The sequence below is a fragment of the Zalophus californianus genome, chromosome 17, assembly GCF_009762305.2.
Source record: "Zalophus californianus isolate mZalCal1 chromosome 17, mZalCal1.pri.v2, whole genome shotgun sequence".
NCBI lineage: Eukaryota > Metazoa > Chordata > Mammalia > Carnivora > Otariidae > Zalophus > Zalophus californianus.
The window spans coordinates 43,108,528-43,131,895 of NC_045611.1; the positions used below are offsets into that span (position 1 = coordinate 43,108,528).

The 23,368-nt window shown below is 45.3% G+C and overlaps 1 long non-coding RNA gene across 1 annotated transcript; it reads left to right on the forward strand.

Moving 5' to 3' along the window:
• The first annotated feature begins 688 nt into the window (after positions 1-688).
• On the forward strand, positions 689-20,154 carry LOC113935672. Its single transcript, XR_003524087.2, has 6 exons — positions 689-877; positions 1,975-2,293; positions 15,548-15,702; positions 17,122-17,192; positions 19,042-19,198; positions 19,694-20,154. It is a non-coding gene; the product is annotated as an uncharacterized LOC113935672 (long non-coding RNA).
• Positions 20,155-23,368: the final 3,214 nt, after the last annotated feature.

Consider the following 23,368-nt stretch of genomic DNA (forward strand, 5'->3'; position numbering starts at 1 on the left):
CCCGCGCCAGGCACGGACTACAGGTTCAGTCTTCCCCGCCGGCGTTTCCCGTCCCGCCCCCGGCCGCGCTGGAGGGCTGTGCTGGGGGCGGTGCTGGGGGGGGATGCCGGGGGGAGGCTGTGCGGGGGGGGGGGCGGAGGTGGTGCTGGGAGGGTGGTGCTGGGTAGTGGGGTGAAGGGGGCGAGGTGCTGGGTGGGTGGTTCCGGGGGCTGTCGGTGCTGAGTGGGTGGGGGGCCATGCTGGGAGGGCGGTGCTGAGTGGTGGTCGTGGGGACAGTTCTGGGAGGTGGTGCTGGGAGGGCGGTGCCAGGTGGTGGTGCGACTGGGGAGGTGCTGGGAGGGAGTGCTGGGTGGTGGTGCGGGAGGCGGTGCTGGGAGGTGGTCCTGGGAGGGCGGTGCGAGGGCTCGGTGCTGGATTGTTGTGCGGCGGGGGGATGGTGCGAGGGGCGACGCTGGGAGGTGGTGGTGCAGAGGTGGCGGTGCTGGGGAAGTGCTGGTCGTGGTGCGGGGGCGGTCGTGTGGGGACGGCGCTGGTGGGCGGTGCTGGGGGCGGTGCTTGGGAAGTCGCGCAGGGGGCGGGGTGAGGGTGCGAGGGGGCGGTGCGAGGGCGGGGGAGTCAGTGCGAAGGGGCGGTGCAGAGGGGCGGTGCGCGCGCAGGTTTCCTGCTTCTCGCAGGTTCCCGCTGGTTCTCGGTGTTGGGGACACGGGAGCTTTTCCTCTTAACCGACTGGCCCCAGATTTCTCTGTCTGCCTGGAGCCAAGTCCCAGTCGCCATGAGGGGTCTCTTACGGGAGACCTATTTTTGCGTGCGTGGTTGGAGGCGCGTCCTGCACCTCTCAGACTTTCGGGAGGGCCCAGGTTCACACTGACAAATGAAGGTAAACACCTAATCTGCGGGGCCGTGTACTAACACTGAATGCAGCTCTAATTCAGTGCTTCTCAAACCAGCATCAGCATCATCTGGAAATTTGTTAAAAATGCAAGGTCTTGGGCAGCAACCCAAACCTAGGGACTCAGAAATTCTGCGGGTGGGGCCCAGCCTTCTGTGTGTGAACAAGCTCTCCAAGGGATACCAATTTGATAAAAGGGACTTTTGGTAGGTAACAGGGTCCACACGTATTTACTGCTGGATACCTAAGAGCCAGCCGCAGCAGCATCAACCTCATCATCATCACAAGTCCCACTGTGGGAGGGTAAATCAGAGACACCTCTCTACAGGGTAACTTGGAATATTTGTCAAAATAATGACTCTAATTCAGAAAGTAACAGCATAGGTGATGGTGATAATGTTCACGTGAAAGCACACTTTTTTACCATTTGGCTATTTTATTTTATTATTTAAAATACGTAGGAAAAATACGTCATGCAGGAGAGTTTCATAAACAACAGGTAGGCCTATCGTGCAAGGGCCAGATTCTTACAGGCCGCATGATTCAACATTTGAGAACATCAGGGTTAAATGTCCTCAGGGTTAAATGTCCTTGAGTGGACACAATAGAATGGACATGGTTTCAAGTTCATTACATAAGATGCGATGTCATTACTCATGTCTAATTCTCAGGCATTAAAAAATTATTCAAGATGCTTGTTGAGGAATGATACCAGGTCCTATTGTGCTAGGTATAGGGACCACTGCAATAGGAGCTTGTAGTGAGATAGAGGGATTGAGATCAACTCTTATAGCCAAGGAACAGGTGGGGGCTAGGGGATGGGTTCTGGCTAAACTGACCTAACAGGATTCTTGTTGAAGGCAGGTTAGGATGATGAGCTGACACCTGGGGGGTGTTGGGGAATGAGGAACCCGATCAGATATCACCAGTGATCAGATACAGAGGGTAGTTCTGGTCAAGCTGACTTTGGGATTCTTGCTGCAATGCAGAGAGGAACATGGAAGTCTGGAAGTCAGGGCCTCGTTTAGAAGAGAATTCAGAAGAGCCCAAGTAGAGATTGATCAAGGAGAATATCTTTGTCACAGGAACCAACACTTGCCCCTCTCCTGACTACCCTGTGGCACTCAGAGCAGCCAAATCCAGGTACAAATATCCCATCACGAGATATCCCAGCTTGATGTCCATCGGCTGGAGGTTACCAGGCCTCGTCCTTGACAAGGCTTAATCAGCCTGCCACCTGAACCTGCAGCCCACCAGGGAGCACTCATTCCAGGAGAGGTGGAAACCGAGGTCCAAGGAGGCAATGCCAGAACGAGGCACAAAATGAAGACATAATGAAGACACAATTTCACAGTCGCTTCTGTCCATTTATCATTGCCCTCATTTACGTGGTCCAAATTAAAGGTAAGGGAAGCGGGGTGTACAGAAAGAGATTGGTGAGGGGCGCCTGGGTGGCTCAGTTGGTTAAGTGTCTCACTCTTGATTTCGGCTCAGGTCATGGTCTGAGGGGCCATGAGATCAAGCCGTGTGTCAGGCTCTGCGCTCCAACAGGGAGTCTGCTGGAGATTCTCCCTGTCCCTCCGCCCTTCCTCCACTATCACTCTTACTCTCTCTTGCTCTCTCTCTCTCTCTCAAATGAATACATAAATCTTAAAAAAAAAAGAGAGATTGATGAGCATATAACCAGTTTCAAGACAATCCATCAATTTGGTAACCAAATACTTATTTTTGTTCCTGCTGTGTATTCAACACTCATTGCCTCTCTTTTACGTGACAACCTAAAAACCCCCTCCAGTCACTATCTTAGTACTTATGCTCCTAACCTAACCTAATAGCAGGTTATATGACAAAATAGATTACTTGTCACCTCTCACTCCCACTATAAGTTGTGGTTCAGGGACCTACCAACCTAGATTTCTATACATAGCAAAAGTGTCTCTCAAGAAAAAAGATATCTGAAATAAGATTATTTCAAGCCCCAGATGAAAATTTTAATGGAAAATGAACCCACATAAAATGCAATTCTAATGATTATAACTCAACAATGAAAAGTGATTTTCGGGGTGAAATCTTCAGGGTGATAGGGATGAGAATCTGAGAGAGGAGTGTATCAGTGGATTCCTGTAACTGTGCATTCTCTGTATAAGATGTGAATATTATCTGCTGTGGAGTTAGAATGATGGCATTACCATGCATACCATAAAATCATAGTATTCAAAATGGGACAAAGTGATGAATATTCCAAGTTCCCTATATTGTCTAGGAGAAAGGTAAACGTATTTATAACTCTGTGCACTAATGTGTTAAAATAAGTACTTGTAAATTTTAGCTTAAATAAAAGAAGTAAAATCAAAGAATATACTTTCCAAACTAGAAAAGAAATTGGGGATTATATATGAGTAGAAAGTATTTTTAAAGGATCGGGTAAAGAACCAATGAGGCAAAGAAAAGCACAAAACCCAAACACATCAAACTTTACATTAAATTACTATCAAATAAACATTCAAGTGAGCATTTAGGGATTTTTAATGTCTCAAAATGCCCCTGAAGGATTAATTATAATTAATTTTTATATTTATAAGTCTGATTCTACTTTTTGTTTGTTTATTCATTTGGGTTTTTTTTTTTTTAAGATTCCACATATGAGTGAAATCAAATGGTATTTGTCTTTCTCAATCTGACTTTTTTCACTTGGCATAATGCCATCTGGGTCTGTGCATGTTGTCAAAAACAGCATGAACTCATCCTTTTTTTTTTTTTTAAAGATTTTATTTATTTATTAGAGAGAGAATGAGAGAGAGCACGAGAGGGGGGAGGGTCAGAGGGAGAAGCAGACTCCCCGCTGAGCAGGGAGCCCGATGCGGGACTCAATCCCGGGACTCCAGGATCATGACCTGAGCCGAAGGCAGACACTTAACCGACTGAGCCACCCAGGCGCCCTGAGCTCATCCTTTTTATGGCTGCATAATACTCCACCCACATCTTCCTTATCCATTCATCCATCTATAGTCGAACTCCTAGGTTGCTCCCATATGTTACCTATTGTAAATAATGCTGCAACAAACATAGGGGTGCATATATCTTTTTGAATTGGTGTTTTTGTTTTTTCTTTGGGTAAATACCCAGGAGTGGAATTGTTGGATCATACGGTATTTCTATTATTAATTTTTTGAGGAACCTCCATACTGTTTTCCACAGTGGCTGTACCAATTTACATCCCTACCAGCAGTGTACAGGGTTCCTTTTTCTCCACATCCTTGCCAACACTTGTTATTTCCTGTCTTTTTTTTATTTTAGGCAATCTGGCAGGTGTAAGGCAAAGGATGAAATTTTTCAAATTGATAGACATTATATTTAGAGCAGCTTTAGGTACAGCAAAATTGAGCGGAAAATACAGTGTCCCCATAAGCCTCTTCCCCCACACATGCATTCAGGTCTTCCTTCCTTCAACATCTGTGTAGGGCTGTGCATTTGTTATAATCCATGAACTAATATTGACACATCAGTATTAAACAAAATGAATCCAGGGGCGCCTGGGTGGCTCAGATGGTTAAGTGTCTGCCTTCGGCTCAGTGCATGACCCCAGGGTCCTGGGATCGAGTCCCGCGTCGGGCTCCCTGCTCTTTGGGAGCCTGCCCTCTGCCAATCTCTCTCTCTCTCTCTGTCTCTCATGAATAAATAAATAAAATCTTTAAAAAAAAAATGAATCCACAGTTTACATTAGAGTTCACTGTATTGTACTTTTGAGAAAGGGAAACTGAAGGAAACCTGTTTTTAAAAAACTGCTTCTGTTCTTGCTAGGACCTGCACCCCCAACCTTACACATGCCTTAATATATGTCGTCCTTGTGAGGGTCCAGGAGTTCGTGATTTCTTTGGAGTCTTCGAGCACAATAGCTAACATCTAAAGGGGTGATCAGGTGAGGTTGTCCTGTACATTTTCCAAGGTCACTGACTCCAGACACCTTGAGGCCAAGACCCCTGGCTCCAGGTTGTAAGTGACTTATGGAGGACACCTGAGTACTCATCCTTGTTAGACCAGTTCCTGGATGCCTAAGAGGACACATATACCAGATCAGCATCCTCAAAACTCCAGACCCCAAACAAAGATGAGACTCTCTCTCCTTTCCTTTTGAGTCTTCCAGATGTTCCATCTGTGTCTACTCTGTCTACATTTTCAGTAAACTCTGCTCTTACTTCCTGAGGGCTCGTGTTTGATTTCCATCCTGCCCGAAGCCAGGGATGCTCTTGGCTGGTACTGTGGGACCCCCTCTGGGTCCTTGGACCTGGCCTCCTTGCGTCACTCTCTATGGGTTTTGACAAATGTATAATATCCTGTGTGGTGTCTAAACGGGATCTCTCCTGATCAAATGAGGGCCCCCAAATGTGGAGCAACAATTGGGTGGCAGCCGGTGGCATGGGCAGTGAAAGAATTCACCTGAGGCAGAACAAAGGAGATAGATGTTTACTGAATATACCACAAGGAGCCCGGGGCAGGACAGCAGAGGAAAGGCCATCTGCCAGGAGGCAGTGGGTGGGGACTATTTTTAAAGGGGGAAGATGAAGAGGTATGACAATATATGGAATTCCCCATTTTTGGTAACTGTGCTTGGTTGTAAGTAGCCCATTGGTCAGTTAGGGCCTGTGGATATTTTGAGATGGGTCGCCTGATGTGCCTGTCTGGATTCAGACAGGGGGTCTCTGTGGGCCCTTTCTACACTCCATCACTCGAGCCTGTTTGCCTAAAAGCGACCTCTACATCTTGTAGCCATTATTATACTTTCATACAAAATACTTACACTGCCCTAAAAAAATCCCGTGTTCCATCTATTCATCTATCCATCCCTCCCGCCGCTGCAAACTCCTCATAACTACCGACCTTCTTACTGCCTCCATAATTTTGCCTTTTCCAGAATGCCATTTGGTTGGAATCATACAACATTTAGCCTTTTCAGATTGGCTTCTTTCACTTAGTAGTATACATTTAAGTTTCCTCTAAGTCTTTTCATAGTTTGATAGCTCATTTCTTTTTAGCACTGTCTAATATTCCATTGTCTGGATGTACAATGCTTTATATATCCATTCACCTACTGAAGGGCATCTTGGTTACTTCCAATTTCTGGCAATTATGAATAAAGCTGCTGTAAACATCCATATGCAAGTTTTTGTGTGGACATAAGTTTTCGCTTCTTTTAAGTAAATACCACGGAGTGCAGTTGCTGAATTGTGTTAAGAGTCTGTTGAGTTTTGCAAGAAATTGCCAAACTGTCTCCAAAGCAAATGTACCATTTGCATTCCCACCAGCGATGAATGAGAGTTCTTGTTGCTCTGTGTCCTCACCAGCATTTAGTGTTGTCAATGTTGTCAATGTTTTGGATTTTGGCATTCTGATAGTGGTATGATAGTTTGTAGTGGTATGACGTTGTTGTGTTAATTTGCATTTCCCTAATGATATCTGGTGCTGAACATCTTTTCATATGCTTATTTGCCCTCTGTGTATCTTTGGTGAGCTATCTGTTCAATCTTTTGCCCAGTTTTTGTTGGGTTGTTTACTTTCTCTGTGGAGTTAGAAGCCCTTTGTTTGCTTTAGCTCACAGTCCTTTATTATATACACATTTTGCAAAAAATTTCCTCCCAATCTGAAGATTGGTCTTTTTACTCTATTGACAGTGCCTTTCACAGAGCAGAAGTTTTTAATTTGAATGAAGTCCAGTTAATCAATGTTTTTCTTTTATGGATCATCCTTTGGTGCCGCATATAAAAAGTCACAGCCAAACACAAGGTCATTCAGATTTTCTCCTATGTTATCTTCTTCTTCTTCTTCTTTTTTAAAGATTTTATTTATTTATTAGAGTGAGACACAGTGAGAGAGGGAACACAAGCAGGGGGAGTGGGAGAGGGAGAAGCAGGCCTCCTGCCGAGCAGAGAGCCCGATGCGGGGCTCGATCCCAGGACCCTGGGATCACGACCTGAATTGAAGGCGGACTCTTAACTGACTGAGCCACCCAGGTGCCCCACCTGTGTTATCTTCTAAGAGTTTTGCTGTTTTGTCCTCTAAATTTAGGTCTGTGAACAATTTTGAGTTAATTTTTGTGGGGATGAAAGGTCTGTGTCTAGATGATGATGATGATGATGATGATGATTTTGGTATGTAGACGTCTCATTGTTCCAGCACCACTTGTTAAAAAGATTACCCTCTCGCCATTGAACTGTTTCTGCTTATTTGTCAAAGATAAGTTGACTAGATTTGGGTCCATTTCTGAACTCTTCAAGACCACCATGCAGTTCTCCTATTCTCAGCAGACACTGACTGGTGTCCTACAAATCTGACTCAATTCTGACTCTCTCTACCTGAAGTTAGCGTCATATCCTGCAGATTAAAGGCTCAGTCTCACAAGACTGTCCCCTACTTCAGATGCCAGTTCCAAGTCCAGATTGTTACCTATGCTCCTGGCTGACTGACTGACTCTAAATCAGAGGTTCCCACAACCTTCTCTTTGGATTTGATCATTTGTTAGAATGGCTCACAAAGCTCAGGGAAACATTTACCTACACTTACCAGTTTATTATAAAAGATATTATACAGAGTACTGATGAACAGCCAGATGGAGAGGTACATAGGGCCAGGTCTGGAAGAGTGCCAAATGCAGGAGCTTCTGTCCCCATGAAACTGGGGTGCACCACCCTCCAGGCATGTGGATGAATTCACCAAATTGGAAGCTCATCAAATTTTGTTGGTCAAGAGTTTTTATAGAATTTAATCTGTAATGCCCCCAACTCCCTTACCAGAGGTCAATGGCTGGAGATGAAAGTTTCAACCTCAAATCACTTGATCTCTCTGGTGATCAGCCCCATCCTAAGGCTATCTGGTGGCCACATCCTAAGTCAGCTCATTGGCATAACTCAGGTGTACTCAAAAGGGGTTCCTTATGAATAACAGACACTCCTATCACTCAGGAAATTCCGTGGGTTTTAGGAGTTTTGTTCAGGGACCAGAGACAAAGACCAAATATATTTCTTATTACAGCACAGTACCTTTGATATAATGTGGGGGAAATGACACTTTATCTCTGTGATCTTCTTGCCCGAGTTCCATAACCCCGGTCTAATTATGAGAAAATCATGAAATAAATTCCCATAGAGGCACATCCTACAGTATACCAGTACTACTCAAAACTCGCAAGGTCATCAAAAACAAGGAAAATCATAGAAACTGTCACGGGCAAGAGAGGCCTACAAAAACATGACAACTGAATGCAGTGCAGCATCGTGGATGGGAGTCTGATACATAGAAAGGGCATTAGGTTAAGAACTCAGGAAATTTGAATAAACTATGGGCCTCAATAATAATGTATCAGTAATTGATTCATTCATTGTAGCAAATGTATCACATAATGTAAGATGTTATTCCTTACATTCCTATATACCTCATTGGTATGAGGGTGAGAGAGGTATATAGGAACCCTCTGTACTATCTGTTCATTTTTTTTCCATCAATCTAAAAGTCTTAAAGTATTTTATTAATTTTAAAATTCTGGGCACTCTTAGAGTTCACAAGTGTGGTGTGAACAGAGGATATGTCAAGAAAAGTGTGAGGACAAAGGATCAGATCTACAGTGCTGTTGTTTGCAGGTAGGGAAATTGGGACTTGCATATATGAACCCTTCCAATGAAGTTCAAGGTTAATCTTTTGTTAGTGCTGTCTCCAGAGAACCAAATCTCCAACTTCTATATGTGGACTAGTTTAGATGGGAAGACAGGAGGAAAAATAGTGTTAACCTGTTGATAAGTAAGGGTATAGTTTAATAAGTCCATTACAATATTGGAAAATGTCGGAATTGACCAAATTGGAATCTTCCTTAGCTCATGTCTATGTGTGGAATTCTCATAGATGTTCTGGTAATTATGCCACAAAAGAAGAATTGATGTGGCCTCATTGGTAGAGAGCAGAAAATCATCAAAGCCACAGATAAAACCTTCGACCAGGGAAGGCCAAGTTTCTCTGAGAGTTTTGCGATTTTAGATCTAATAATCCATTTGTCCACTCTATCAAGACCGGGCAAAAGGAACAGCCCAGATAGAGAAAAGTTGTTCTAACAGAAATTTAGCAACAGCAAGCAGTGGTCCTCTTATATGGGAAAGCTTTGATTCAATGAGGGAACACCTGCATAATGGTAAGGACATGTTCATAACCATAATATATAGGAAATTGAATAAAATGTAATTGCCAGTACGAAAAGGGTCCTGCTGGAGGTGGCTTTCTTCCTTGCGCCACCATTACACTTTTACCAGGATTATGTTTTCAGCAGATAGGGCAAAAGAATACCCATTGTTTCAGGTAAAGAGTAAAATTTTCCCACGAATACGAATGGAGTAGCTGATCTAGTTTTTCTTTCCCATTTTGTGAAAGTCTTAGACTGCATTTCAGGCAAGGGATTGAGGAGAGCCCAAACGGCCATCTGGGTGTCTCCAAAATTTATCTGGATGCAAAAGACATCCAGCTTGTTTCCAATTGGCCTTTTAATCTTAGGGACTTTGAACTGAAAGCTTTTCATTTCTTCTATTTGAGGGTCAGATGGAAGGCAGAGTAGATTTAATATTCTGTCTGGTTGTTGTGGAATTGGGACAGATTTATGAGTTGCTGGATTGGCATGTTCGTGAGCTGCTAGCTTTAGCAAGTTCCCCCTTTGCTTTGGGATCTTATTGCCCATATGAGTTTCTATTTTAAATATGCCCACTTCTCTTGGTAATAATAAATCCTCTAAGTGATCAGCCACACATTTCCTATATTTAATTGGTGTTCCAGTGGCAGTCATAAATACCAGTCGTGTACTGTTAACCTTAAAAATAAAAATGTCAATTGTCTTACGAGCAAAATGGGTTTATTCAGAGTAAGAGAGAATTGCAATTCAAGACACGCAAGCTACAGCAAAACCATAGGCAAGTCCAAAGAACAAAGGAGAGGAAGCTCTTTTATAGAGAAAAGGGGGAATTTGGGAGGGGCTGTTAGCAACAAAAAGTCCGTCGGAGTAAACAGAGTCCAAAGTGTAGTGGCTTTTCATTGGCTAAGTTGTAACAGCCTCTCATTGGCTGGGCTGTTGCTGGGCAAGGAGAAAATCTTCCTTCCCCCTCCTAGGGTAGTAAAGGAGACTTCTTCCTGTTGGAAAATGCCAAGTACGTCTCTTCCTGTTGGCTCCGCAAAGGACTGTGGGGAGTGGTATGGTGTGAGAGCTCCCCCTTCTGGCCTCTGACTCCATTTAATTTTTTTTATTTTTTAAAAGACTTTTATTATTATTATTATTATTATTGTTGTTGTTGTTATTGTTGTTTTTAATTGGCTCCATGCCTAGTATGGAGCCCAGTGTGGGGCTTGAACTCACCACTCTGAGATCAAGACCTGCACTGAGATCAAGACTTGGACGCTTAACCCACTGAGCCACCCAGGCGCCCCCTGACTCCATTTTAAATGAGATTTTCTTTATTCAGTTTCACATTTACAAGGAATGTAAGGTTTCAAGGGACAAAATACAACTTTGCTGTCCAGGTGCAATATTTAGAACATGATATCTGCCCTGAGGGAAAACCCTTTTCCTCGGGACTGTCAAGACCATCTTTAACTACCCTCCACCTGAAACAAAAAGACAACTCTGGGGCTTTCTGGGATTAATTGGATATTGTAGGAAGTGGATTCCTAATTTTTCTAATGTAGTGTCCCCTTTATATGGTATAATTTAGGAAACTACTTGACCTCCTGCAATGGGACTCACTTTCCATGATGGCATTCAAATCTTTAAGAACCTTCCTTTCCTCTGCTTCCACCTTGAGACAAGCAAATTATCCTTTGCCTTTTTCCCCAGTCACTCATGAGAGAGAAGGACACACTTTAGGTGCCTTATCTCGGAAGCTTAATGGAAGCTAAAGGCCCACTGAGTATTTCAGCCTCACTCCAGACTGTGTGGCTGAAGCCTTTTCTTGTTTTAGAGCAGTCATGGGAACAGCAAAATTGGTTCAAGTTACAGTGGATCTTGTGTTGGGTCATACCCTGAATTTTATGTATGCCATGATGCCCAGATCCTTCTCCTAACTGAAATACTGTGTGTGTGTGTATGTGTGTGTGTGTGTGTGTGTGTGTGTGTACCTCTCAGCTTGCCTCTCTTGAGATTTGTTTGCTCTCTCCTTCTCACATTACCATCCCCCGTTGTTCAAAATCTTTGCTCTTCTTCTTTTCCTAACTGGAGGATAACCATGTGATTGCATTGCAGCCACCGAAACTTAACCCTTCCTCATCCTGACCTTTTAGAGGTTCCCCTTACAGACCCAGACCTCACCCTCTTTGTTGATGGATCTTATCTCCTCACCTCAGAAGGAACATTCCAGGCAGCATATGCCACTACAGATTTCCAGAACCCCATGAATATGAGTCTCAGCCTGACACAAAATCATCCCAGGTAACAGAATTCATCCCAGATAGCAGAACTTATGATTCTCACAAGGGCCTGCACTTTAGTTAAGACTAGGAGAATTAATATCTGCATAGATAGTAGATAGCTTTTGAGCTAGAACAGTGGAACTGAATAAAAGGGAATGTCATTTAAAATGGAGTTGGGAGGCCAGAAGGGGGAGCTCTCATGCTGTACCACTCCTCACAGCCCTTTGCAGAGACATACTTTGCATTTTCCAACAGGAAGAAGGCTCCTTTACTACCCCCGGAATGGGGAAGGAAGATTTTCTCCTTGCTCAGCAACAGCCCAGCCAATGAAAGAGTCACAACGCAGCCAGTCTTGGACTCCCAGTTTACTCCAATGGACTTTTTGTTGCTAACAGCCCCTCCCAATTTCCCCCTTTACTCTATAAAAGAGCGTTCCTCTCCTTTGTACTCTGGATTCCCACACTGTTTTGCTGTAGCTTGCCTGTCCTGAACTGTAATTCTCTACTATTCCCATATAAACCCATTTTGCTGGTAAAATCATTGACAGTTTTATTTTTAAGGTTAACACAAGCCAGAGCTTCTAGTAAGTGTCTAACCATGAGTTACTGAACCCAGTAGAACAAAGAAGGTCCTCCACATATTGACTGAGCACTGAATTATAAGAGAAGCCCAGAGTCTTCAGATATGCACTTAACATTCATGCAAAACAAGTGGGGACTTTGGAAAAACCCTGGAACATGGTGGTCTAGGTACACTGTTGAATTTTGCATGCAAGGATAAATAGGGATTGGGGGTTAGATAAAGGGGGTCTGCTGAAGAAAGCAGAGCATAAATCAACCACGATGAAAGAAGTCACGTCAGAGGGTATAGAAGCAGAGATAGTGTTGGGGTTTGGGAAAAACAATATGCATTTTACAATTTTATTTATGGCTCACAATTCTTGGATAAATTGGTAACCCTTTCCATTAGGTTTCTTTACAGGTAGAATAGATGTGCTGCAGGGGCTAGATGTGGAGATAAGAAGTCCTTTGTCAAATAACTATGAGCGATAGGTCTGAGACCACAAATCACCTCATTTTTAAGGCACTGTATTGAGTTAATTTAGGGAGAGACATAGTGAGGTCTATATGCACCTTTAAGGGCTCTGCCTCTCAGAGGTTTCCTACATCTGTCATGACTTTAGCCTACAGTGAGTCAGGAATGTGAATGAGCATGTCCCAGATGTGGGGCTTATCAAGGGCTTGGGGAGCTCTGAGAGGTCAAGAAAAACGGGGCATCTATCAAAACTGTCAGAGGGCACAATGAATGGGGGAGGAGTCTAGAACTTCACAGGTTAGTCTCTTGGGTCATGTTAAATATTAACATTACAATTAGAAATCAAATCTCTGCCTAATAGCTTAAAAGAGGTTGTGGAGCTTAACCAAAAAAGCTGTGTTGGGCACCTTGGGGTCTAAGGGACCAAGAAGGGTTTGTTTGTTTGTTTTTTTAAGATTTAATTTATTCATTTGAGTGGGGGGAGAGCGAGCATGAGCAGGGGAGGGTGCAAGGGAGAGGGAGAAGCAGATTCCTTGATGAGCAGGAAGGCCGACATGGGGCTTGATCCCAGGACCCTGGGATCATGACCTGAGCCGAAGGCAGATGCTTAACCGACTGAGCCACCCAGGTGCCCCAAGATTTCATTCTTTTTATGGCTGAATACTCTTCCGTTGTGTGTATATAGCACATCTTCTTTATCCATTCATCGATTGATGGGCACTTGGGTTGCTTCCATAACTTGGCTATTGTAAATAGTGTTGCTATAAACAAAGGGGTGCCTGTATACTTTCAAATTTGTGTTTTTGTATTCTATGGGTAAATACCCAGTAGTGGGATTCCTGGATCGTATGGTTAATTCTATTTTTAACTTTTTGAGGAACCTCCATATTTTTTTCCAGAGCGACTGCACCCGTTTGCATTCCCACCAGCAGTGCATGAGGGTTCCTTTTTCTCCACATCCTCACCAACACCTGTTTTTTCTTGTGTTTTTGGCATTCTGACAGGTGTGAGGTGGCATCTCACTATGGTTTTGATTTTCATTTCCCTGATGATGAGTGATGTTGAGCATCTTTTCATGTGTCTGTTGGCCATCTGTATGTCTTCTTTGGACAAATGTCTGTTCATGTTTTCTAGTGCCTCTTCATTATTGATTGTTTTCAAAGTATTACGATTTCCTTCTCAGTTATTCTTTCCATTAAAATTCAGAAATCCCCTTTCAAGTAATCAAGAAATAATTCCCTAGCACATTTCATGCAACTTGATGGCCAAGGTGGTTGGGCCTGATGCCTTATTGTCTGTGGTGTGGAAATAGTACCTCTTAGGTTACTTTTAATATTTCTTTGGGGGTTTATATCTCTTTTTAGGTTTGCTCTTTTTTCAGCCTGTCTTTGTAAATTATAGTTCCAAGATTCATGTTTGTCATTTAAATTTTTAATTAATTAGTGTATTTTTGTACGTCTTTAAGTAAATTTGTTTTAATGCCATCTCAGGAGATGAAGGGCAGTGATATTAACATCTGTGTGTCTAGGCTTAGGCACAAGTTTGATTCCTGGCTCAGCTGCTGTGAACTTTGAGAAGAAAATGTTTATAAAGCCATCAAGTTACTAGTAATCAAGTTGTCCGTTTTATGCTTGGAGTGTTTCTGTTGTTGTTGCTTTCAAAATACACAAGTTCTTACCAACAACTGCCTCAGATGATGGTGGTATCAGTTCTTGCTCCACACATATGACAGGTACCTGAGACTTGAACCCCAAACTACACGCCAGCATCGCGTGGCTTCTCGCTGTCCTCTCCAAAAGCTTGGCCAAGCCACCCCCTGCTCATCAGGACCACTCTTCAGGGTTCTAGGCACTGAGGATTAAATAGAATCACCACGCTGTTCACCAACATTCTGAATCTTACTCTTCGCTCTCATATAACTCAACTACAGCCCCTACATATCCCCGAGTCAACCAGCTGTTTTCTTATAACCCCTGGATTTTCAAATCTCTGAGATGCCTTTGCCTTAACATGAGACCATGCAAAGTTGGGGATTTGATCTGTATTATAATCCAGCCATCCACAGGATTAGACTTTGGGTTTAGTTTTCAGAAACCTCAACTCAGTGGTGGAGGGAGATAAGGGATTCTTTTAGGACAGTTGTAAAAGCTTTCTATTCCTTACCTTGACTTTGAGCTGAGAATTTGAAGCCCTGAGCTCTTCTTTCTGTACTTCAAAGCAAGCAACCAACCAACCTTTTAAATTTTCACTAAAATGATCTATGGCAGCAACTATATGGTTGGTTCATCTAGAACCTTACCTCAGAGATGCTTCAGTACAGGTATCTTGATTACAGGTGTCGTGTTGGTCCCAGCCTGTCGAAGGTAATGTTCTCAGCTAGGAACACCTGAGGCTCTCGCCAGGCCCATATTACTTGTAGGGAGCCCCAGACATTTCCCCCAGGAGGGTCAATGTTGTGGCTGGACTGGATGTTGTTACTTTGATTTCAGGATGCACTTTGGGGAAAACCATCGAGGCATTTTGAAAAACAAGACTAATTACAAGTCTCAGCATGCCGGGGCCACAGAGCAAGGTCACAGACAGAGAGAACACAGACCTGGGGCTCTGCCTTTATTAGGGTCTGAGGATGGGGTCTCTGGGGTTTCATGAGGTCACTCTATAATTTGAAGCGTAAGAGTGCGAATCAGGTCACGGGAGACTGGAGGCAGGGTCACCCAAGAAGCATCATTCTTTTTTTTTTTTTTTAAGATGTATTTATTTTAGAGGGAGAGAGAGAGCGTGTGCACGGAGTGGGATAGACGGAGAGAATCTTTAAGCAGACTCTGCACTGGGCAGGGAGCCCAACACGGGGCTCGATCTCACAACCCTGAGATCATGACTTGAGCCAGAACCAAGAGTCAGATGCCCAACCGACTGAGCCACCCAGGCACCCCAAGGAATGCCAGTTTTCATGGCTACCCAGTGTCTGCGGAAAGGAGAACTTCATGGGTGTGGGGGTGCCTAGTTCCTTACCTGCTTATTTTACTAGTAACTGTGTCATACAGCTTTTAATATGTTTATCTGGAGTGGATGTCTTTTGAAATGGAGGCCTTGGCAATCGATGCTTAACGTCAGACATTACAACAGGCAATAATAACTTTAGTCACCGGTGTGCCACGGCCCACCACAGACAACCGTTGTCTCCTCCACCATCAGAAACGGGCGTGAATGCAGTTGAACCTGGTCACATCAGAGAACCCGGTCCAGATTCCTATCCTTCAGATTCTGTTCCCTGGAACCACTCACCGTACCAGCACTGTCTGTCTGTCTGAATTCAGCCAGGGAAGCAGAACCACTCTGAGGATGCTGGGGTAAGGGATTGCTCATAAGAATCGGAACTTGGGGCGCCTGGGTGGGGGGCTCAGTCGGTTAAGGGTCAGGCTGTTGATTTCGGCTCAGGTCATGATCTCAGGGTCCTGGGATCGAGCCCCACGTGAGGCTCCGCGCTCAGTGAGGACTCTGCTTGAGGATTCTCTCTCTCCCTCTGCCTTCCCCCTGCTCGCATGCTCTCTTTCCCAAATAAATAAATAAATCTTAAAAAAAAAAAGAAAAAAAAGAACCGGACCTTCCACAACTGCTTCACTTCCGCCAACCAAATCTCATGCCAAGTGCTTCCCTGGCCAAGTCTAACCCCAAAGCATGCAGGGCGAGGGCTTCTGAGGAAGCTAGCTCTAGTGTAGTGGAATAAACCACCGCAAGATCCATGCAGCGGATTTTTTTTTTAAAGATTTTATTTATTTATTCATAAGAGACAGAGAGAGAGGCTCCCCACTGAGCAGGGAGCCTGATGCAGGACTTGATCCCAGGACCCTGGGATCATGACCTGAGCCGAAGGCAGACGCTTAACCATCTGAGCCACCCAGGCGCCCCATGCAGTGGATTTTAAATGAGATGTTTACATGAATGAGTTGGAAAGGAATTAGGAAGATTTTTCAGGGAAATTATGATTAGAATCCTGACACTTACACATGTTCGATTGCTCACAAAGTATTTTAATGGACGTTCTAGAACTTGATCTTTGGCGCTGACCTTCGGAATGATGTCCATTTCCTAGTCGAAGAGACTAAGTGATAGATTAAGAGAGTGGCCTGATGGCACGTGGTTAATAAGGCAGAATTGGTCTGAGGTCTAGCTTACCCGCTTCCAAACGTTTATGCTCTGTTCTGGACACGGCAATAGAGTGCTCCTGGCCCCCCTTCTTGATCGGTGTAGATGAGTCTCTGAGAACCGTGCCCTCATTCTCTCTGATAATCTCATCTCTCCCTCCCATCATTTTACACATGTGTCTTGATATTTCCTCCCTCCGTACTTAGTTTTTCATTCATTCTCCCGCAAAATGTCTACTAACTTATAAAATTCCCCCTTTTCTACAGAAACCCTCACCCCCTCTTGTCACACACCTTGCTGATCTCCTGACATCGTTCCCAAAACTCTCTCTCACAGATCTTCTTCCATGGAAACATGTAACTTTTTGTTACAGAAAAGTCTAAAGATTTGGGTTCTAATTCTGGACTTAACTTTCCCCTAGGCCACAATTTTCCCTCTAGGCTTTAGGCTCCTCATGTCTCAGATGTGGGTTCACTAGGATCCTATATGTGAGACCCCTTTGTAAACTCTAAAGCACTAGAGAAATGCCATTAGCTGTTATCCTTTCTTGTGGGATTCTCAAAGGAAAAAGCTGATGCTGAAGGATCCACCGAATCCAAAATATTGCTCGAATTTATTAACAGGAGCAGCAGAGTCCTTGAATGGAATCAGCCTGAAGAGGACCCCGAGGAAGTTGTGCATACCAGAGGGGCAGGTACTGACAGCCGGCTGGGCGGAAAGTGGGTAAAAGGAAAACACTAGGGAATAATTCTCCCTGCCTGCCCTGGTTTGGGTTCCCTGTGTGGGATGGCTTCTATCCAGGCCTGGGTCTCTAGCCCTGGGGCGTATGGATCGTCCAGAGTGAGTCAAGGCCAAGGTTTCATCCGGTATTGGCAAATGCTGAAGAATAAGGGGTTTTGAGTCTCCTAGGTCTGATTTGAATCCATATAAACTGTGAAATGGCCAGGTCACCCAATTTCTCCGTCCTTCAGACTGCTAGCTACAACACAGGGGGGACAGGAAGGTGGAAGGTAATTTACAGCATTTGTGAAAACCTATACTTAGCTATAAAAGGTTTTGCTCAAGGGTGCTCAATGAATTCTGCTTGCAGGAAGAAATATTTCATAATATTAGTTCCCTCAGCACAAGGAACATAGCTTACTCATTGACGCAACCCCAGACCTTGCTCAATGCCAAGACACACGATGGCCACAAGAAAAATCTTCCGAATGAATAAATAAATGGACAATACAGTAAATAAAGAGGTCTCGAGGCTAAAAGTGATAGCAGGGGGAGCCAAAAGCAAAAATGTCATCTGGCCTTAGGTGTGCAGTTGGTGAGGTTGTGGTGTCCTGCCTTCTCTGAACCGTAACTTGTCGTGGAAAACAGTGCATGTATGTAGAAGACCATTGGCATTTTCTCTCAAGATGAGGGCACTTGAGTGGGTTTTTTATGTCTAAGAGACCTTAGATTTACCTCTCCTATGAACTATCTCATCATAGTCTTTGCCCATTTTTAAACTAGATTGTTGTTTTTTCTTATTGATTTTGAGGAGTTCTTTATATATGTGGAAAATTAACCCTTCGTTATATGAAGAGCTATTATTTTTAGCATTCTATTTGTGTTTTATTTTTGGCTTTATGTTCCTGACATCATACATAGAAAGACCACCCCAAAGCTGAGATTAATCTTTAAAAATACTTTTCCATGCTAACTTATGTATTGCATGGATTCCCATGCCTTATGTTTAGGCCTCTGCATCATTTGGAATGGATCCTGATTTGAGAGGATGGCTCTCTATGTCCTACCCTCCTCTGGAGTGCCGCTTTCTACATACTCCAACATGGCAGCTTGCGTCATCCAAGCGTGCAAGCCAGCAATTGAAAGAGGCTGCTATTAAGACAGAAGTCACAGTCTTTTGTAACCTAATCATGGAAGTGACATCCCTTCACATTTGCCATATTCCATTGGTTAGAAGCAAGACACGAAGTCAGGCCCACACTCAAAAGTAGGAACTTACACAAGGGCGTGCCTCCCATTTTTCTTATTTCTCACAGGAAAACTCACTCAGAGCATGTCCCCATAGAGCAAGGTGCAATGGACGTTTCTCCAAGAAGGAGACTGTCTGCAATCTCTCCCCAGGGTGAGAGGCCACTCGGCTCTGATCGCACTGTCTGCCGTCTCCAGGGTGGTTACCTAACTAGCCTTGCTAAATCTTTATTCATAATGTGGGGTGGTAACTCAAGTATGCCTGGCTCCAGAATCTAGAAAACATATTCTTTGGCTCTGAAAACCATGGAAGATGTGAACCCAAAAGTCCTGGGAAACAGGTCTGTTTTTCTGGGTGTGTGGTGTTTGGTTCTGGTTTACAGAATGCAAATTTAAAACATGTGTGAAGACAAAAGGAAAGGTCAGGGGTTTGAAGGCAACCTTTGTGGGGAAAACAACTTCTATACGATATATACGCGGGTGGATGTGGGTGTGGGGAGGCCAGGCAGGGATACCCAAGTGGCCCCAGCTGCCATTCATCTGCCTTAAAATGTTCTTCTTCTGACGAAACTCAGCCCAGAAATCCGCTGCTGCTTCTGCTGCCCTCTGGATGCTCTAATCAATCAACTGTACCGGCAAGACTTCTCAGATGCAAACGCTGAGGAGCGTTAAGTGGCTTCTGATCTGAGGTCCAGCACTGCCAGAGAAGGAGAGGCCGGAGCTCAAATGAAAGTAAGCCCTTGACTCGGAGGAAATGATTCTTCCTGCCACAGGAAGAGCCAGTACATCCTGAGGAAGCCACGTGTGTTTTGCGGAGTCTGAGCTTAGCCTGGCCCAGCGGGGGAGAGCGTGAATTTGCAATATTCAGGGATGGAGCGTGTGTCTGAGGCTTTTACCTGAATCCAATCCAGGCTCCAGGGGAGAAGATTTATAGGGGTGATGAAGAGAGTTGGTGTTCCTGTCCACAGATAGAGACACACAGGAAAGAAGCCACGTGGCCGGTGTGGAACTGAATACTCCCTTCACTTAGATGCAGGCCCGCATGCTTGGCGTGGTCTGTTCTGTGGTCAGTGTGGGCACATGTTTAGGCTGAGAGTGACTGGGGATTCTGCTAAAGAGATGACAGGCAGGCAGTGAGAGGAAGGGTGGTGTTAGTTGTCTACTGCTGTGTAACAAATTACCCCAAGACTTAATGGCTAGAACAACACATGTGTATTATTCCCCCAGGTTCTGTGGGTCAGGAGTCCCGGCATGGCTTAGCTGGGTGCCCTGCTCTGGGTGTCTCCTGCAGCTACAATGGAGTTGCCAGCCAGGGCTGATGTCTCCTCTCTTGGCTCAACCAGGAAGGAGCCACTTTCTGGTTCATTCTTTTCTCCTGGGCTGTCGGACTAAGAGCTTCAGTTCTTCATTGGCTGTCAGCCGGAGGCTGCCTTTGGGTCCTTCTCTCCAGTGTGGTAGCTGTATCATCAAAGTGTTTAAGCCAAGAAGGCACTTGAGAGAGTCTGCTAGCAAGACAGAAGTTGCAATATCTGTAATCTAATCACGGGAGCGACATCACATCACCTTTGCCATGTTCTATTCATTAGAAGCCAGTCACAAGGTCACGTCCACCCTCAAGGAAGGTAATTACACCAATGACAGGTGGGGGTGGGCATTGCACGCCCTCTTAGAAGTTGGCCTTCCACAGGAGAGGAAGAATCTGCAGGAAAATACCTATTCTTTTTTTTTTTTTTAAGATTTTATTTATTTGTCAGAGAGAGAGAGCACAGCAGGGGAAGCAACAAGGGAGAGGAAGAAGCAGGCTCCCCGCTGAGCGGCGAGCCCGATGCGGGGCTCCATCCCAGGACCCTGGATCATGACCTGAGCCGAAGGCAGATGCCCAACCGACCGAGCCACCTAGGCACCTGGAAAATACCTATTCCTGAGAACTATTTAAGGAGATAAACTTTTCAATGAATTAAATGGCAAAGAAGAAAAGTTATAAAAATGCCAATCATTCTAAAACACATTAGGGCCGATTTCCTGATAGTTTATAAGCACTGAACTTAATTTCTAATGAGGTGGCCCTGTAAAAATAGTAAATAATGAAAAATAGGTAACTGGCCTGTAATTAATTGAAACCAGATGTTCCTCACCGCCACCCCACACCTGGTCAAATTCAGAGTATTGTCCCCAGGGGAGAGCCTGAGAGTGTTCCAGTTACCTATGACCCCATAACAATAAGACAAAGTTTAGTGGCGTAAAACAACCTTTGTATTGCTTACAGATCTGCAGTTTGGACAGGGAGGTTGGCTCATGTCGGCTGGAGTTACTCAGTAGGGTTGGCTTATGGCTTATGTCGGCTGCACTCAGCATCAGCTGGGGCAGCCTAAAGACTGGGAGCTGGAACCCTCTCCAGGTTCTCTCATTCACATGTCTGCAATTGATGCTTCCTCCCAGCGGGGGCGCTGTGGCCAGGACACCTACCGGCAGCCCTTTTATGTGGCTGCTAGAGCTTCCTCACAGCATGGTGCCTGGGCTCCAGGGATGAGCATCCTGAGAGGAACTGAGGCAGGGTGTACTGCCTTTTGTGACTTAGCCTCAAAAGACTTCTAGTGTCATCCTTACCATAGTCTTGGGCCCACTGGACTCGGGGAGGGAATGTAGATCCCGCATCTTGATGGAGGAGTGTCTCCATCGTAAGAAGATCATTTTGTAAGAAGGCCACGTAGGATGGGATTCATCTTTGGAAAATACGGTCTGCCACAGAGAGCAAACTAGCCCCCACGCCATCCTTGAGCTTTCATGTCAGTGACACAGAGCTCATAAGGTGAACAGAAGTGTGTAGTCGTGAGAAATAAGACAGCAGGTGTAATGCTGATAAATAAGAAATACAGTCAGGCACCTGGGTGGTGCAGTTGAGTGTCCGGCTCTTGGTTTTGGCTCTGGTCTGACCTTAGGGTCATGGGATGGAGCACCCCCATGCCGGGCCCCTTGTTGGGCTCCATGCTGAGTGTGGAGTCTGCTTGGGTTTCTCTCTCCCTCTCCCTTTCCCTCTGCCCGTCCTCTCCTCTCTCTCTCTCAAATAAGTAAATAAAATCTTAAAAAAAAAAACAACAATCCTTTCTCCCTCTTCTCCCATTGAGTGGGAGACTGGGAATAGATCCATGAAAGACATTGTGCAGGGCCAATGTGCCAAGCCTGTGGGCTTGAGAGTCTCACTTGGCCTATTACCGTAAAGCCTATAAAACTTCCTGTATTACTTTTCTATTGCTGCATAACAAATTACCACAAATTTACAAGCTTAAACAACACCCATTTATTACTTCCCAGTTTTGTAGGTCAGGAGTCCAGACAGGTTTGCACGCAGGTTATTGCAACGCTGAAATGAAGACGTCAGTGGCCAGGCTCTGGAGAAGAATCTAGAAATACTCTAGACGTTCAATTTATTGGAGGAGGCTTCCAACATCCGTTCTTCTCTGCTGGGTGCGGCTAGGGAGGTTTTGACCACCAGAGGGCGCAAGAACCACGAGCCCTGTCGCCTGAGTTCCAGCTCCCCTCGGCCACCGCGGTCCAGGTACCAGCAGCATCAGCGTCGCTTGGGAGCTTGTTAGGAAAGTGGAATCTCAGGCCCTCAAACCAAACCTGCTGAATCAAAATCTGCGTTTTGTCAAGACCCCCAGGCAATGCGTGTGCACATGAAAGTTCGATGGGCTCTACCTCTCGGTGGTTCTCACTCTTGGCTTCATGTTAGAATCACTGGGGGTGGTGGGGGTGGGGTGGGGGGTGGGTGAAACCTCCTGATGCAAGACCTCCCTTCCTCCCAGAGAGTCTGATTTTAACACCCTGAGGCCAGAGTGTTAAAGGCTCCCCTGAGGATTTTCACGTGCATCCAAGGATGAGATTCTCTACAAGTCTAGCTCATTCCCGACTGTAGAGAACCTTGCGTAGGACCAGAGCTGTGCCGGAAGTGGGGCACATCGCCGGGGTGTAGCCATAGGCCAAGGACGCAAAGCCCCAGCCTCAGGGCTCTCCTGGGATGCAAGAGCAGACCTCTGGGACCCCCCGGGTTATAGTGAAGTCGGGGCCAATGTGAAACACTGAGGAAGTGTTCTCTCATATTCGAAGTGCTTCTAAGACCCGATTCAAACAGACAGAAATTCTAGTTCCCCTGCCTCCTTCTTGGTCGGTGCTCCCTGATCATGATGCTGCCTCCTGGTTGCCACCTTGAAAGCAGGAAACGTGTTGATTCTCCCCTGCAGAGTGTCTGCTCAAGGAAGCACCATCCACAAGGCTAGTGACCCGGGCAGCCCCCCTGCTGGTGGTGGACCCGCCACCCCCCTCCCGGCTGATGGTCGAACCTGTGAGGGGGAGTTCAAGAAAGAAGGTACCTGGAGGACAGAGGAACTCAGCCGTGTTAGGAGGGACTTTTTAAAAAAAAAATCTTTTTCTTCTTTTTTTTAAAAGATTTTATTTATTTATTTGAGAGAGAGAATGCGATAGAGAGAGAGAGCATGAGAAGGGGGAGGGGCCGAGGGAGAAGCAGACTCCCCGCCGAGCAGGGAGCCCGATGCGGGACTAGAACCCGGGACTCCAGGATCATGACCTGAGCCGAAGGCAGTCGCTTAACCAACTGAGCCACCCAGGTGCCCAGAAAATATCTTTTTCTTTTGGGGGCAGAGGAGGGGAGAGAGAGGAGAATCTTCAGCAGGCTCCACGCCCAGCATAGAGCAGGAGGTGGGGCTTGGTCTCAGGACCCTGAGATCATGACCTGAGCTGAAATCAAGGATCGGTTGCCCAACCGACTGAGCCACCCAGGCACCCCTAGGAGGGACTTTTAAAAACCTTCTTCCCCATTTAAGAGGTGTTTTGCAATCCCAATGCCCTTTTAGATACACTACTTTATTTACACTGTACCTAGAC